We start from the raw sequence: 16,854 nt of genomic DNA, 5'->3' as shown, positions 1-16,854 counted from the left end.
TGAGCTATACTGTACTTCCTAGGCGTGGCCAACTGGGCAAACCTGACAGGTCCACCTGGTTGGCCGCATGCTCCCTCATCTCTATTAATGGTGGCCAATGAAAAAACCTTAAGACAAACCTGAAATAAACAACAAAGACATCATAACCTTAACATACATCAGAGCAGTAGCAGAAATGAAAAAACAACATGAACACAGTAAAACCTTCCATAAAAACCAGACATACTCGTACACCCAAAGGACAGAATAGAACAGGACAAAAAATGCAATGAAATCATGCAGCAAATCAAGTGGGAGAAACAGGAAGAACATTGAACACGGGAAAAAAAAAAAGAACACCAAAAAGAACGCGAAAAAGAGACAACTGGAAACTCACAAGAAGGCTAAAAAAAACAAGAAACTTTCAAATCAGTCACATCGGCTCACTGTAAAATAAATAACCATATCATGGATTGGGACAGCGCCAAAATCATCAAGACAGAAACCAACAAACACAGACAATGGATCAAGGAGATAACGAAGCGACCCGAAAACACCATAAATCGAGATGGGGGAGCATATATTTCACATTTCACCCCTGGGACTCTCTCCTCCAGACACCAGCAAGCGGCGAGGGGCGTGGCCAACCACGTGCACCTGTCAGGTTTGCCCAGCTGGCCACGCCAAGGAAGTACAGCTTATAAACGGCATGTCACAAGGGCCAGCCTACCCTTCTGAAGACATCAGGTGACAGTCGAAACATGCCAAAGTACCTTTTATCTACATATCAAGTACATGCACCCTATCCTCCAGAAAAGTTCTTATACTTTGTTGGAAAAGTCTGATCACCTCCTGTTGAGTTTGGGGATATAATCCTCCAAAAATGTCTTGCATTTAACTTGTTGCTCTCCAGCTGTCCAAGAAAACACGCTGGCTTTTCATCTCTATGAAAGGACGGCAGTGACAAGCACTTTCCAGATCACCCATGCCTGATGTCTTCAGGATGCAGCGGTACTGCAAGTGCCTCCCGTATGACACATCTATGTATTTTATTGTGCGATTAGCAAATAATGACATCACACTTACATTAAAGACATTACATGGGCTGTAGAAAGTCATGGTGCAAGATAAATGTTTCTGCAACATTATGTTACTATTATTGGCGACATACTGACACACTAAGCCGAGAAGAGGCTCTCACGGCAGCCTCATTGTAGGTTTCTGCCCTGTATTTGATCAGGAAATATGCAAATTCAGCAATTTTTACTTAAGAAAATGTTAAAACTATTGGAATCAGACAGAAAATAAATTAAAATACAGTTAAATGGACAAATATTCATATTTATTTTGTTATTGTTTTTTTCCCCCTGCCTTTTATTTTATGCTCTGCCTCCGCTGACCACACATCACCGTTATGTGTGCATTTGTAGGTATTAGGGGTGTCACAGGATCTTGCGACATCAAAATGTGACAAGATATCTCGTTCAGAAAAAATCTCTTGATAATAAATAAATAAATCATATGATAAATGAAAATTATGTGGATCATTTTGCCAGCTTCTATATATTGCCGTGTGCATGCGTGTCAGTTTCAAACAGGCAGGAAGAGGATTCAATTGTTCAGCACCTACACGCTTCATAAAACAATGGCTTGAGATGGAGTGAGACTCTTTTTAGTCAAACAGACTCTGTCTCTGTGGGGAGAGGCGGGGCCGCTAGCATAAACACAGCAAAAGAGTGGGGCCTCGTGAGGAGCAATGCAAGGTAATGTTGGAATTAAGAGGATAAAAGACGATTGCAAAGCCAAATAGCACAACCCCCATGTGGGAATATTAATAATGAGCAAAGTGAGCCCATCAACACGAACAAGCCAGTATGCCGAATTTGTTCGAAAGTGGTCGCAACATAAAGAAAACGAACTTACCCACCTCAAACACATCCACCAGACCCAGCTTTCTCATCTGGGAAAAAACTACACATCATCTTTTACACATATTTTAAAAGACTTTAAATTTTAAAACACAATAGTCCCACAGTAGTGTATTGGAAGTGTGTTGTCCAAAATCTACGCTTGATTCTGGAATTTTGACTTTTAGTAAACCCTACTGGGAACACACTGCTTTGTGTGTTTGTAGCTTTAATGCTAATGAGCTTTGTTTGTCCACATCCGTGTCCGACAGAGTGTGTGTCTCCAACAAGCACTGTTGTGGACTTTATCCCCTTTTTACAAATACAGTGTAACTCTGCACTTGTCCAACATAATAGACGTCATACATCACAGACAACAACATAATATTAAAGAGGACACAAATGTAAGCAATACTAGCATAGCCATGTGCGCTACAGTGCTAACATCACGCTCACATTTTAACAGCAACATCAATGCAGGTTAGCTTATTTTCTGAAGGAAAAAAAACAAAAAAACTTGTGGCTCCCATGTCCGTAGCTCATCGACAGATAGAGCTTTATTTTAAGATGTGCAGAGAAGCCCACTACCACTTCAGCGCCTCTTCTCTGGAGCAAACAAGTGAGGGAAATTATAGATTTTTCAGTAAAGTACACAATATTTGGATTTAATGTTTGTGGCAGTATCAGATCAGGTAATCTTTTTCCATATTCCGCTCTAGAACATCTGTTAGCATGTGTCTGTTAGTACCCTGAGTCGTGCAAAAAGCACAACTTCCTGTGCTTTATGTGTGTGTTTTCCATTCATTCAAGTTTGTTTAGTCAGCAGGCCAGACGCAGCATGATCTTGACATAACAGACTGAATTAACACACAGACACGCACACACACACTCACATGCAAGACTAAAAGCGCAACAAGAACAACTGTATTATTAACAAACTATTTTTCCTTTAGGACATAGGAATGATCTTTTCCAGGGTCAAACTGTGGCCTTGACAAAAAAAAAAAATCTTGCTTAATGTTAAAAATTTTTGACCAACCAGAAATGAAATGTCTACAGAAGCAGCAAGAATCTTCTCACTTTCAATGATTTTTAGCCATCTCAACTTCATTTCCGGTGTACAAGCCGCTACTTTTTTCTTAAACTTTGAAACCTGCGGCTTATACAGCAGTGCCTCCTGCCTCCGGCTCCCTTTTAAACTCGTATTGGTACTTGTATTGTATATTTCTGAGCTACATTTTGACTGTTAAGTTGCTGTGTGATGAGTTTAGCATTCTTTGTAAGATGACACAGTGAGTCAGACTGTTATATTGAGTAATGACCTCCTGTGATTTCCAATGGGTTGTCAAGGTCGTCGTGAGTTTTTTCATAGCTCGTGATTGGATCCTGTCAAATAAAGATCTACCTGGTCCTCACGGACTAGTGCGTGCCACAATATGTTATTTTATGATGTGGACACGTGCAGCTTATAGTCCGGTGCGGCCTATATATACAGTGGTGTGAAAAAGTGAGCCCCTTCTGAAAAAGCCCCCCTTCTTGATTTCTTATTTTTTGCATGTTTGTCACACTTAAACGTTTCAGATCATCGAACAAATGTAAATATTAGTCAATGACAACACAAGTGAAGACAAAATACAGTTTTTAAATGAATCTTTAAACAAAGAACCTACATGACCCCATGTGAAAAAGTGATTGTCCCCTAAACCTAATAATTGGTTAGGCCACCCTTAGCAGCAACAACTGCAATCAAGCGTTTGCGATTACTTGCAATGAGTCTCTTACAGCGCTGTGAAGGAATTTTGGCACACTCTTCTTTGCAGAATTGTTGTGCAGTGTTCCCTCGTTTATCGGTGACTTAAAACATATTGCTGAAGTCCTCTTCCTTTGAACTGAAGATTAATTTATACTGTAAGGTGGCAAGCAAGCAGGCTAGCGATGACACAGGTGACGCGCGCGGCGGTGCGAAAGAGATTGACTGACAATGGTCTACAGCCAATCAGTATGCAGAAAACAACGGGCGGTGCAGACAGACGAGCGAGAGAGGAGAGACTCTCAATCTTCCCACAATGCAATTCTTCTTAAAGGGCCATGCTCGGCCTTTAACAGTGTTCATACGCTGTAATAAAAAAAAAAAAGAAGCCCGAAAAAAATTCCACACCCCAATAGAGTGAGGGAACGTCAGCCACACTGGAGGGTTTTCCAGCATTTTTAAGGTCATGCCACAGCATCTCAATAGGATTCAGGTCAGGACTTTGACTAGGCCACTCCAAAGTCTTCATTTTGTTTTTCTTCAGCCATTCAGAGGTGGACTTGCTGGTGTGTTTGGATCATTGTCCTGCTGCAGAACCCAAGTTGGTTTCAGCTTGAGGTCACAAACAGATGGCTGGACATTCTCCTTCAGGATTTTTTGGTAGACAGCACAATTCATGGTTCTATTTATCACAGCAAGTCTCCCAGGTCCCGAAGCAGCAAAAAAGCCCCAGACCATCACACTACCACCACCATATTTTAATGTTTGGTATGATGTTCTTTTTCTAGAATGCAGTGTTACTTTTACGGCAGATGTAATGAGACACATACCCTCCAAAAAGTTCAGCTTTTGTCTCGTCAGACCACAGAGTATTTTCACAAAGGTCTTGGGGATAATCAAGATGTTTTCTGGCAAAATTGAGATGAGCCTTTATGTTCTTTTTGGTCAGCTGTGGTTTTGGTCTTGGAACTCTGCCATGCAGGTCGTTTTTGCCCAGTGTCTTTGTTATCGTGGAGTCATGAACACTGACCTTAACTGAGGCAAGTGAGGCCTGCAGTTCTTTGGATGTTGTTGTGGGGTCTTGTTGACCTCTTGGATGAGTCGTCGTGGCGCTGTTGGGGTCATTTTGATCGGCCGGCCCCTCCTGGCAAGGTTCACCACTGTTCCATGATTTCACCATTTGTGGATAATGGCTCTCACTGTGGTTCGCTGGAGTCCCAAAGCTTTAGAAATGGCTTTATAACCTTTTCCAGACTGATAGACTTCAATTAATCCCAGTTATGTTTTAACGGGGGGGGGGGGATCACTTTTTCAGACAGGGCCCTGTAGGTTTGAAATATTTTTCTCCCTGAAAAAAAATGTCACATTTGTGCATGGTCGTGACCCCAGGATGCAGAGACAGCAGGGTAGTGCAGGTAATTTAGCCACAAACAGTTCCCGGTATTCACAATAGTAGGAGCCTCATTCCAAAGTGGCAAAAGGAAACAATATATAATGTAGCGTACAGCATCAAATCCTCTAAGAAGACATTTGCAATGAACCAGCAAACGACAAAGAACACACACTCTCCTGAAGATGCCAACTAATTACAAATGAGGACCAGTTGGCAGCCTCCTCAGAAAGAGGTAAAGGTGACTGAAAACAGCACACAACAGAAAGTGCTCACAAAATAAAACAGGAAATAATGAGAACCAACACAAAAGAATTCAATAAGTCAATCAGAGCGTGACAAAAAAAGTTTGATTTAAAAACTGCATTTTGTGTTCAATTGTGTTGTCATTGACTAATATTTACATTTGTTTGATGATCTGAAACATTTAAGTGTGACAAACATGCAATAAAATAATTATAGTTAAAATTAGCACAAAAAATACAGAATGTATAAAGATAAAAATAATAATCATCTATGTTTTAAATATAAATTCTAACAGAAAATCTACATGAAAATATTATTAGATTTATTTTTTGCAACACAGTTGAGCCTCTTTCAAGTGTACTGCATTGACATCAAATATATTATATTTTAATTTATTAAAATGTCCCAAAAGTAAAAGGAAAAGTAAGTACTGCAACGGTGTGAGCTAATTGAAAGTTCCTTCTTCATATCCCAAGTGTCGCCGTAAAAAAAATGCTCACATGCTCAGAATGTTAGCAGGTTTAAACGTCATCCCTGAGGGACGCCCACATGCCGTGTCAAAGCAGCAGTCAGGTCATGAGAACAGGCCCGCAGATGTGAAGCGGATGAGACCAGTATTTGTTTGCTGATGCTGCTCGAGCGTCTCCGTGGACGTGCGTCCTTGCGTGTGTTTGTATGCGTTTGCAGAGGACAAGGCTGAAAGCTTCTACTGACCTTTGACCTGCGCTTCAGCTGGTTAGTCTCTGTGGACAGGACACATTCCTCCGGAAAATGAAAAAAATACGGGAAAGACTTAGTTTGGACACAAACAAAGGTCCATTTGTTTCTTGGCCAAAATGAATATTAGATGCTCCAGTAGGCAGCAGCATGGCCTTGTGTTCAGTTTTCAAAGGAGAAATATAGTGAAAATAATACATATTAAAGATTTAGATCAGCACCAAATTGTACGCCCATAAGAGACCCACTTTTTGTATATACAGTATGTGATTTTTTTACAGTAAGATTTGTGCATTACTTGCTGAGAAATAACTGCATTATATAGAAAAATGTGAAAAATATAGAATCATTTATTTTAAAATATGATTTTATATAATTATATTTATATTAGCATATTATAGTATTCATGTGGTTAAAAAAAAAACTTACAATTGAGAATTTAAAATATATACATGAATATAGATCTGATGAAAATCTTAAGACCAGTTGACAAATTGCTTGGATTAGCATTTTGCACATTTGGATCTTAATGAGGTTTTAAGTAGAGCTACAATATGCAAAAGCAAGAAGGGGGAGTGAGACAAAAAGCACTTTAAAAAAGTAATTTATTGATAACAACAATTAAACTGAAATAGGCTGTTTATCACCTGATCAAAAGTTTAAGACCATCACTCAAAAAAATAACAAAAAACTCTCCAAACCAGAACAAAAAATGTTCTCAGTGCTTGCTTGCTTTGGGCTTGCTTGATGCGACTGTTTCCAGGAGGCTAGTGGGAACATTGCTCCAAGTGGTGAAAATGGGCATCAACTGTTTGGAACTGATGGCCATTTTTATAAACCTCCCTTGCCGTCCATCCCCAAATGTTCTCTATGGGATTTAAATGAGGGGAACATACAGGATGGTCCAAAAGAGTGATGTTATTCTCCCTGAAGAAGTCCTTGGTCAAGCGAGCATTGTGAACTGCAGCGTTGTCCTGTTGAAAAACCCAGCTGTTACCACACAGACGAGGGCCCTCAGTCATGAGGGATGCCCGCTGCAACATCTGCACCGCCATTTGACGACCCTGCACCACCTGAAGCTCCAGTGTTCCACTGAATGAAAAAGCAGCCCAGATCATGATGGAACCCCCCTCCACTGTGTCGGGTAGAAAACATCTCAGGTGGGATCTCCTTGTCATGCCAGTAATATTGGAAGCCATCTGGACCGTCAAGGTTACATTTTTTCTCATCAGAGAATAAAACTTTTTTCCACCTTTCAATGTCCCATGTTTGATGCTCCCTGGCAAAGTCTAAACGGGCAGTTTTGTGGCGTTGAAAGAGACGAGGTCTTTGAATTTGTTTTTTAAACCCTTTCCCGCAGATGCCGTCTGATGGTTATTGCACTGCAGTCGGCACCAGTAAGGGTCTTAATGTGTGTGGACTACTACCACTTGACTTTTTTGTTCCATAATGCTCAGGATCTTTCAAAAAATGTAGAATGACTGATTTACTGCTCCCAACCTCAGCAGCAATGGCACGCTGCGAGAGGTCTTGCTTATGCAGCTCGACAATCCGACCACGTTTAAAAGGAGAAAGCTTCTTAGCTTTAGCCATCAGGAGGGCATGACAGTGTGAATGCCTGACAGAAAATTAAAAAATTTAGCAGATTTTGGCTTTTATAGCCTGTGGTCTTAAACTTTTGATCAGGTGATAAACAACAGATTTTTTGGGGGGTTTAAATTACAAGTTCCAAATGTTTTTTGTCTCACTCCCCCTTCTTGTTTTTGCATATTGTAGCTCTACTTAAATAAAAAAAAAGTAAATATAAATATAAATGTATGAATTATAAAGAATCATTGTTATATTAATATATAATATTATTTTTGTTGTCATCAGCATCATTATTATCCATCCATCCATTTTCTATGCCGCTTCTCCTCATTAGGGTCGCGGGGCATGCTGGAGCCTATCCCAGCTGGCTTCGGGCAACAGGCGGGGTACACCCTGGACTGGTCGCCAGCCAACCACAGGGCACATATAGACAAACAACCATTCACACTCACATTCATACAATTTAGAGTCACCAATTAACCTAACATGCATGTTTTTGGAATGTGGGAGGAAGCCGGACTACCCAGAGAAAACCCACGCGCACACGGGGAGAACATGCAAACTCCACACAGAAATGCCCAAGGGAGAATCGAAACCAGGTCTTCCCGATCCAGGCTGTTACTGTGTTGGCCAACGTGCTAACCACTAGACCACCGTGCGGCCCCATCATTATTATGATTGTTATTATTTTGGTGACTATTATTTCATTTAAAAATGCAGTATAAATTCCCTTAAGGGATTAAAATCAGTGGCAGTGCATTTGGTACCTGGGCCTTCAGTGTGCCGACCAGAATCTTTTTCACCAGACACCGTGAGAGCCAGGATCAAAAACCAAAACAGTAATGATAGTAAAATGTGCCATAGCAGGGTTTTGAACAGGTCACAGGTCACCAGTGTAGAGCAACACAGTTACTAGCGTTAGTTGCTGTAAGATTTCTACAATACCGATTTTCTATTGATAATAATATACAGTGCATGTTTGTCACTACTTAAATGTTTCAGATCATCATGAGTTCTGCTGTCTACCAAAAAATCCTAAGGGAGAATGTACGGCCATCTGTCGGTGACCTCAAGCTGAAACCAACTTGGGTTCTTCAGCAGGACAATGATCCAAAACAATCCAGCAAGTCCACCTCTGAATGGCTGAAGAAAAACAAAATGAAGACTTTGGAGTGGCCTAGTCAAAGTCCTGACCTGAACCCTATTGAGATGCTGTGGCATGACCTTAAAAAGGCACTTCATGCTGGAAATCCCTCCAATGTGGCTGAATTACAACAATTCTGCAAAGATGAGTGGGCTAAAATTCCTCCACAGCGCTGTAAGAGACTCACTGCAAGTTATTGCAAATGCTTGATTGCAGTTGTTGCAGCAAAGGGTGGCCCAACCAGTTATTAGGTTTAGGGGGCGATTACTTTTTCACACATGGCCATGTAGCTATGGATGTTTTTCTCCCTTAATAATAAAATGTTTCATTTAAAACTGCATTTTGTGTTCAGTTGTGTTGTCATTGACTAACATTTAAATTTGTTTGATGATCTGAAACATTTAAGTGTGACAAACATGCAAAAAAATAAGAACCCAGAAAGGGGGCCAAACACTTTTTCACACCACTGTAAGTCCCATTGTGTTCGCATACATTATCACCAATACACCTGACTTACATTGCTGCTGGTGACTTTGAGTTAGAGACTAATTTCCACCGGAATCAGCGGTCCACCAGTGCATGCAAAGATGGTGCATACAGCTCGGTGATTAAGCGTTCAGATAGCTCCAGACATCTACACCACAACATCATCTGAAGCAGTTCAAAATCAATGTTTATCTAGTAACATGACAAAAATATAAAACAATGATGAACTGATGAAGTTATTTATTGATCTGATAAACCTAGATTAGGATTGGATTCAAACTTGTTGTCATTACACATGCACAAGTACAGGGTAACAAAAAAATGTCAGTTGCTAGCCAGCTTTATTATGCAAAATGGACTAAATGAGCTATGGAGGAATCAATTAAATGCACTAATAAACCTATCTTAAAAGTATTTTTCAAAAAATGAGCGACATTATCTTTGCAAAAAGCAAAGTTTTTAAACTTGCATTGAATCTCATAACACTGCAAGCGTACCTAAAGAAGTTAATTTCTTTTCACCAGCTGAAGTCCTGAAGTAAGCATCTCCAGTGAAGTTATAATGTTGTCCTACTTATGTTTGTTGCTGTGATTTTCCATTTCTATTTATTTATTAAATAGGAAAAGACTTAAAACAAACCTGGCCTGCTCAGTGGCCAATGATATTCAGCAGGTTCCTGCTCTCTGGTTCTAGCTATCTCATGTCGCTTTTATTTTCTCTCAGCAGTGCTATGTTGTTGTTGTAATGAGAGGAAATGAGAGGAGGAAATGCCAGCAGTGTAAAGCACAGCTTTGTGTTCATCTTCTACAAGAGCACCAAAGCATATTTTTGGGGGAAAAAAAGTGTTTGAAAAAAAATAATAAAACGATATTTTTGGAAAACAAACTTGTCTTATTTAAAAAATAATAATTACAAATAATTTTGGAAAAATGCGTTGTTTTTTTAGCATCTAAAAATTAAGGAAAAAACGGTGTACAGTTAGTCTTAAAAAAGAGCTGTTGGAGTACTTGTATTAATAATATAATAAATACCAATATAAGCAGAAATTGATGAGTGAGACAGCTAGAATGTGGGACTAGTATAGTCAGTTGTCCACAAAAATGAGATCAGGAGGTCCTAGCAGTAGGACGGGCACGGCAAACAACTTCACCTGCTGGTCAAACACTGCAATGCACAATCAGTGAAATACAGCCCTTCTAGTTTGGAACAGCTGCCACTCTAACAGTTGCCCCTTAGTTAGCGACAAAACTCACTTTTTCTTTGTTAAATTCAAAGTTTGAGTAAATATATTAATACATTTGGTCAACTGTAAAATTAAACTTGTGATGTACTTAATAGCATGACAATACAGCACGAATGCATGCTGTGTACCTGTACATGTACATGCTTGCAGCCCACAGGCTTGATTTATATGCAATATATTGAACACGCTGCAAAGAAAAAAAAGAACAAAGGTTACACTGTGTTTAAAAAGTAAAAAAGATGCCAGGGCTGCGGCGTGAGCCGGCATGGATCCCAAAATGCAGAGAGACAGTTTAAGTGACAAAAGATATTTAATAACAAAAAAATCACCTCAAACACAGGGAAAAAAGTCCAAAACATCCAAAAATAAGGGTAGCAAAAGTCCAAATTTACAAGTACACAAAAGAAAGTGTTGGCCTCAATTAGAATATTCAAAAAATAATTTAAACAAAATTGCAACTGAAACAATTTTGAAAAAAGTAACAGTCCTCATTTTTCAACATTCTTAACTGCCACACAAGTGCAAAAAGAAGTTAACCATAGTTAATATTAAAACAAACTAACAAAACACAGTATTTAATGACAAATATGACAAAAGTGAGACGTTGCAATCACTTTTAAAACATTCTTTAAAACTTTCATACAAGTCTAAAAAGAAGTTAAAGTGTTTGCAACTGTTATGTGGCTGTCTAGATGGCGCAATCTTTTGAATGTGCTGCAAGCACCATATCTCGCCCTCTTCCTCCAAGCATGCAAGCTTCACCCCACACAACACACACGCACACACTAGCCACATTTGTTGTCAGATAATGATAGTGACTCGGCAAAGTTTAGATACCAACGGTAGCCATCACTGACCACTCCGGTGCATGCGTGGACGAGGCAGCTGTGGGTGACAGCAATGAACGAGTCTCCTTTTTCAGGCCAAACGACAATTTATATTCAATCTAATTTGCGATTGTGAAAAATATAGACTGGGGATGTCCGATATTGACTTATTTGCCGATGTCCGATATTGTCCAACTCTCAATTTCCGATTCCAATATCAACCCATATTGATACTGACATGTGTAACATACAGTAGATATATATATATATGTATATATATATATTTTTTTTTACCGGCGCCGCCATCGTGACTTATTACAAAAGGTATGTATTATTATTATATTGAATGTATTATTATTATTTTGTATTATTGAAATTGTGAAAGTGATCTTTTACGTAGTTTATTTTTTGTTATTCTTTTGAACATGCATTTTTCTTGCAGATAAATAAAGTATCAATCAATGAATCAATCTATCTATCTATCTATCTATCTATCTATCTATCTATCTATCTATCTATCTATCAAGCAGCTCTGTTTGTTCTCCTACTATTATCATCATTTAAGTAATATATTCTGTCCTATGGATATGGAATAGTGATTCGATACGATTACGATTCAGCGGCCTGCAATGCAATAAAACCATTATTGATGCATCATGATGCAAACTGTGATCGTGATCAATATTGTGATCAATAGTTTGCCAATTTTTTCATGCATACTTTTTTTCTATATATAATTTATTTAGGCTTCAACTTGGACTGGTGATAGGCACAGCTTTGCCAGAATAAACAAATAATAAGTGCTGCCACTGCAAGGCAAGCTAACAGGCTAGCCGCCGAACAGCAGTCCCTCAGAAACACTGCCACAGTTTTAGGCTGTCTTCTTGATCATATATCACATCTTTGTGACGTGTGTGCTGATATCTCGAGCTTCAACTTGGACTGGTGGGAGGTATGACCTTGCCGGGATAAAAGAAGAATAAGGCTAGTCAAAGCTAACCACTGCACGGTGGTCGCTTAGCAACAGCCACAGCAACAACAATGCAGAGTGGAAAATTAGTAGACGCTGATTTGGGGAGTTTGGGTCGAAGTATCCCGGAAAGGCCACCCCAACACAACCATCAGATGAGTGGCTTACGAACGTGGAATCACCCAGGAGGCAGGAAAAGGCGGTACCTACACCTCTCCCGCCGTTGCGGCCACCCAGGGTAAGCATCAAGTTAAATGGAGGACCAAAGGCCAGGGTGCTTGCTGTCAAAGACATCAAGGATCTGGACCAGTACTAAAGACCACATCAACAAGACAACATGGAAAAGGAACACAACTCACAAACAAGAACGAAGCAGAGGGAAGGAGGACAAGGACACGGACCTTGAGCTGGAAGGTTATGAAATGATCTGCATTAACAGGAACAACAAAAGTGGAGGAGGAGTGGCTGTGTATGTGGACAAACATCTGAACTACAAAACGGTAAAGAACATGTCATGTGTTATCGATAACATTCTTCAATAATTAACGATCGAAATCTGTATAGAAAAAAGCAAAAATGTATTAATAAGTTGTTTATGTAGAACACCTAAGTCAAGCATTGAAATGTTCGAGGACTGGATCAAAGCAATCTTCACAGACAGTAGGCAAACAATAATCTTCGGATTTGGAAACTTCTATATTGACTTCTGAATCCACACAAGAACAAAATAATAGATGACTTCATAGATACAATGTACATACAGCTTAAGTCTATATCCTAAAATCACCAGACCAAGCAGAATAACAGACTACTGTACCGCGCTAATTGATAATATAGTCACCAATGACTTTGATAAAAACTGCTAATGTATCAGTGACCATCTTCCAGTGTTCACAGTTTACAACAAAAGCTATAATATGAGGGAAATGAAAGACAAAATGACTTCCCAAAGACAGAGGACAGCATCAACACTTAAGAAAGATCTGGAAGAACAAAAATGGGAGCGGGTGTACGATGATGAAGCATATGAACACTTTCTAAATACTTATATGAAGCTCTATGATAAGCACTGTCCCTTGAGAGAAATGTCCAATAAGCAAAAGAAAAATAATCAATTATTTATTAGTGAGAACAACGCTAAAAACCTTCAGCATTTCAGTATGTGGAATCAAACTATGGAACAGATTGAGCAAGGAAGTTAAACAGTGCACTAACATGAGCGGTTTGAAGAAATAATACGAGCAGTGGATGTTTGCAAAGTACAAGGAAGAAGAGTCCTGAAACACTGTGTACATACAATACTACAGTATGTCTAAACACTACTACACTCACTACTAACCCTTCATTCTTGTCACTTACTACTCTTCATTCTTCATTCATGTGAGTTCATTGTCAGTACTCACCCATTAGTGCATTTGGAATAGAGGAAGTGAACAAATGTATTGCAATTGATGTAAAATGGATGGGGGGGAGGTTTAAATAGGCTTTGCTTCTTCCTACTCCTTTTGGATATGCAGAACTGGGAATTGTAATATGTGATGTATTCCAATGTAACTTGTATGCGTGTTCGAATAAATTAAAGGTGGCGGTCTAGCGCTATTATATCACAAGAGTTTAAAGATCGTCCCTGTTCAAGTTAATGAAACCTCCTCACTTGAAGCCCTTGCCGTCCAGTTAAAGGGACACACACCAACTATTATTGCAACGGTTTATCATCCTCCTGAAGCAACTTCCACTTTCATAGCCAAACTTTCATTGCTTTTAAGAGGTTTGTGTGCCATTACTCCAAATATTATTTTAATTGGAGATTTTAACGTTCATGTGGACAAACCTAATGACACACGATCCAAGGATTTTAATTCCACCTTAGACAGCTTTGATCTTACCCAATTTATTAATTTCCCCACACACAACAAAGTGCACCTGAACACCTCATGGTTCAAGAACGGAGCAGAAAGGAGACAGCGCATTAAGTTGTTCATTGCTCTGTTTGCATTATATGAACAAATAAGTAAGGTTGATGATTATTTTGTGCATTAAGAGTGTTAAATCTTAAAGATTGCGTTTATATTGGTGTTCCAATCCAGCGGTGAAAACCTTCCACTGTGAGTTGGAGGTATTATCCTTGGTTGTATGTATTTTTGTACTTGGAATACTGCTTTTTCATACGGAAGGATGCCAACATCAACCTGGAATCAAAGATATATAGGATGATGTAGGATGAAACTTTATCAAAATGTGACCATGCAAAATACACATTTTTGACCCGGAAGTATAAAATTAGAACAGTTACAGGGTATGTTATGTTATGTTACGTTCAATATTTCAAGCTAATTAAGATAAAAAGGATAATTTTTTTTTAATGTGCAGAAGTAAGGGGTACATGACACCAGGTCAAATGTCTGACAGGGTGACTGTAAAAAGTTTGTGAACTGTCATGTTCCGCAGGACAGGAGCGAGCACTTCCTGTCCTGCGCGCTTACTCTGGCGGGCTGCACTTCCTGCTGGGAGAAAACTGCAGCCGCTTTACCCCAGGTGGTTGCTGCACAGCTGGCAGCGATGAACATTTGTGGGGTTTAAAGGCCTAGCACCGCCTTGAGTATTCTCCTCACCTGTACTGTATTGTGAGTTCCTGCACCTACTCGTGCACAATTAAAGCCTTTTATTTGCACGCTGCTGCCTCGTTCTCTGCATACCAGGAACATGCAAACTCCACACTGAGATGCCCAACGGAGATTGGAACCAGAAGCCCACCTTCTTTTACGCAAAGCTACACAGTAAAATGTTATTTTTTTAAAAAATCAAACACTGCTAACCATGCAAACAAAACTGGTGAAATGGAGTCCAATTAATGCATCTAAAAATGTACGAAATGAGCGGAGGGTGCAAGTGTCAAGTCCCAGTTTGAGGAACAGATGGTGAGATGGAAGTGCAAGAAATAGGAAGCTAAAGGATTTTTTTCTTCTCGCTGTCATCTCAGTCAATTTTTGTCTCTTGCCTTCCAAACTGCTAGGGACGCCTCAGCCTTTCCACTGGGAGTGATGAAACTTCTCCCCAACTGTCATGAAAAACCAACTAACACAGCAGCAGACATAAGTCTGGCCACACCATGTAGAAACTCTAGGAAGAAGCTCTGGATTTTAAGCAGATTTTAAGATTTTAAACATTCAACACCTCTCTCTGCCCACAATGCAACACACCATAATTAGTAGCATGTGCTATATTCACAGCACACAGAGGTGTGACCATGTCGTGCATTGCTATTTACAGTATATGCTGCACATTCATCAGTACTGTGTAACCTCTAACGCTTTGAGGATGATCGACAGGAGCAGCCTTAACAGGAGTCTATTAAGAAGGAAGAACATACGCAGGAAGTTACAAGTGCATTCAAAGCAGCTAAGACTCCGAGATCAGTGTTACACTCGAGTGTTTTGTTGTTTTTACAGTGGTTAACGTCTTTTTTCACTTGCGTGAGAATGCTCGAAAATGAGATGTGATGCAACTCACTGCCATTTATCACTAATATTAAGACTTGAGTGTTTTTTGTTTTAACATTAACTCCTTTTTACACTTGCGCCACAGTTCAAGTTTTAAAAAGGAGATGCGACTCACGTTTGTCAATTGTGATTGAGTGTTTGATTGTTTTTACACTATAATAACAGCACATTTTTTTTCTACACACGAGAAAATTAAGAATATTAAAGAAATGCAACGTGACTCACCTTTTCCACTTGTTATTTAAAGTGCTAATGACACCAAAAAAGTTTGAAATAAACAATAACAGAATGAAAGTACTCCCCTAATGAAACATTGTTGTCACGCTGACACCTGTTTGCCTCTTTCTTGTTTTTCGGTATTTGTAGTGGTTGTTCTGTATTGCTTGGTTGTACCTCCTATTGCTTCTTCTGTTTTGTGTCTCTCAGACGCTGGTTCTCCTGAGTCGGGCGGCGCTACGGGATGAGCACAGCTGCCTTCCATCGAAACCTCTTCTTATTCACTTCAGCTGCGGCAGGAAGGTGTGGGATTATTCCTTTGTTTGGACGCTTCTGGGCACACTTCATGCTGCCTCGTCTTCCAAGACATCTGTTTTGCGTCTTCATTAGCTCCTCTCGTATTTTGCCATTTTTGTTTGCCTACTGCCTAACTAACTGCTCATCCAGAAGACGTTCCGGGAATTGAATGCAAACAAATGCAGGCATGAACTCACAGCAAAGCCAAGAAAGTGACATAGAGTACAGTAATAACATTCACTGATATTGGGTTGTGATGACACACACAAAAAAGTATGTTTTTTTGTCAGTAAAGTGGCAGCTCTATGCACACTGCCAAATAAAAGACCAGTGAGCAGCCCTGGCATGAAACCCCATCCTATTATAAGATTCGTAGACTAGATCTAGGAAAGAAATTTGGATTTATTTACAGAAACTGACAGATCGACTGCAAGACGAGAGACAGCGATTGTTGTTCAGATAACAATTTGGCATGACGCGGCAATCAAAAGGGATCCTGTGGATTTATTGCTGCATGTTGCAACAGATACCGCATTAGCTGCCTGGAGCAACATATGCAGGCCAGTTATGAATAAACATTACATTAGCTCAG

The sequence above is a fragment of the Dunckerocampus dactyliophorus genome, chromosome 1, assembly GCF_027744805.1.
Source record: "Dunckerocampus dactyliophorus isolate RoL2022-P2 chromosome 1, RoL_Ddac_1.1, whole genome shotgun sequence".
Classification (NCBI taxonomy): domain Eukaryota; kingdom Metazoa; phylum Chordata; class Actinopteri; order Syngnathiformes; family Syngnathidae; genus Dunckerocampus; species Dunckerocampus dactyliophorus.
Note: the sequence above shows the minus strand (reverse complement) of the source record.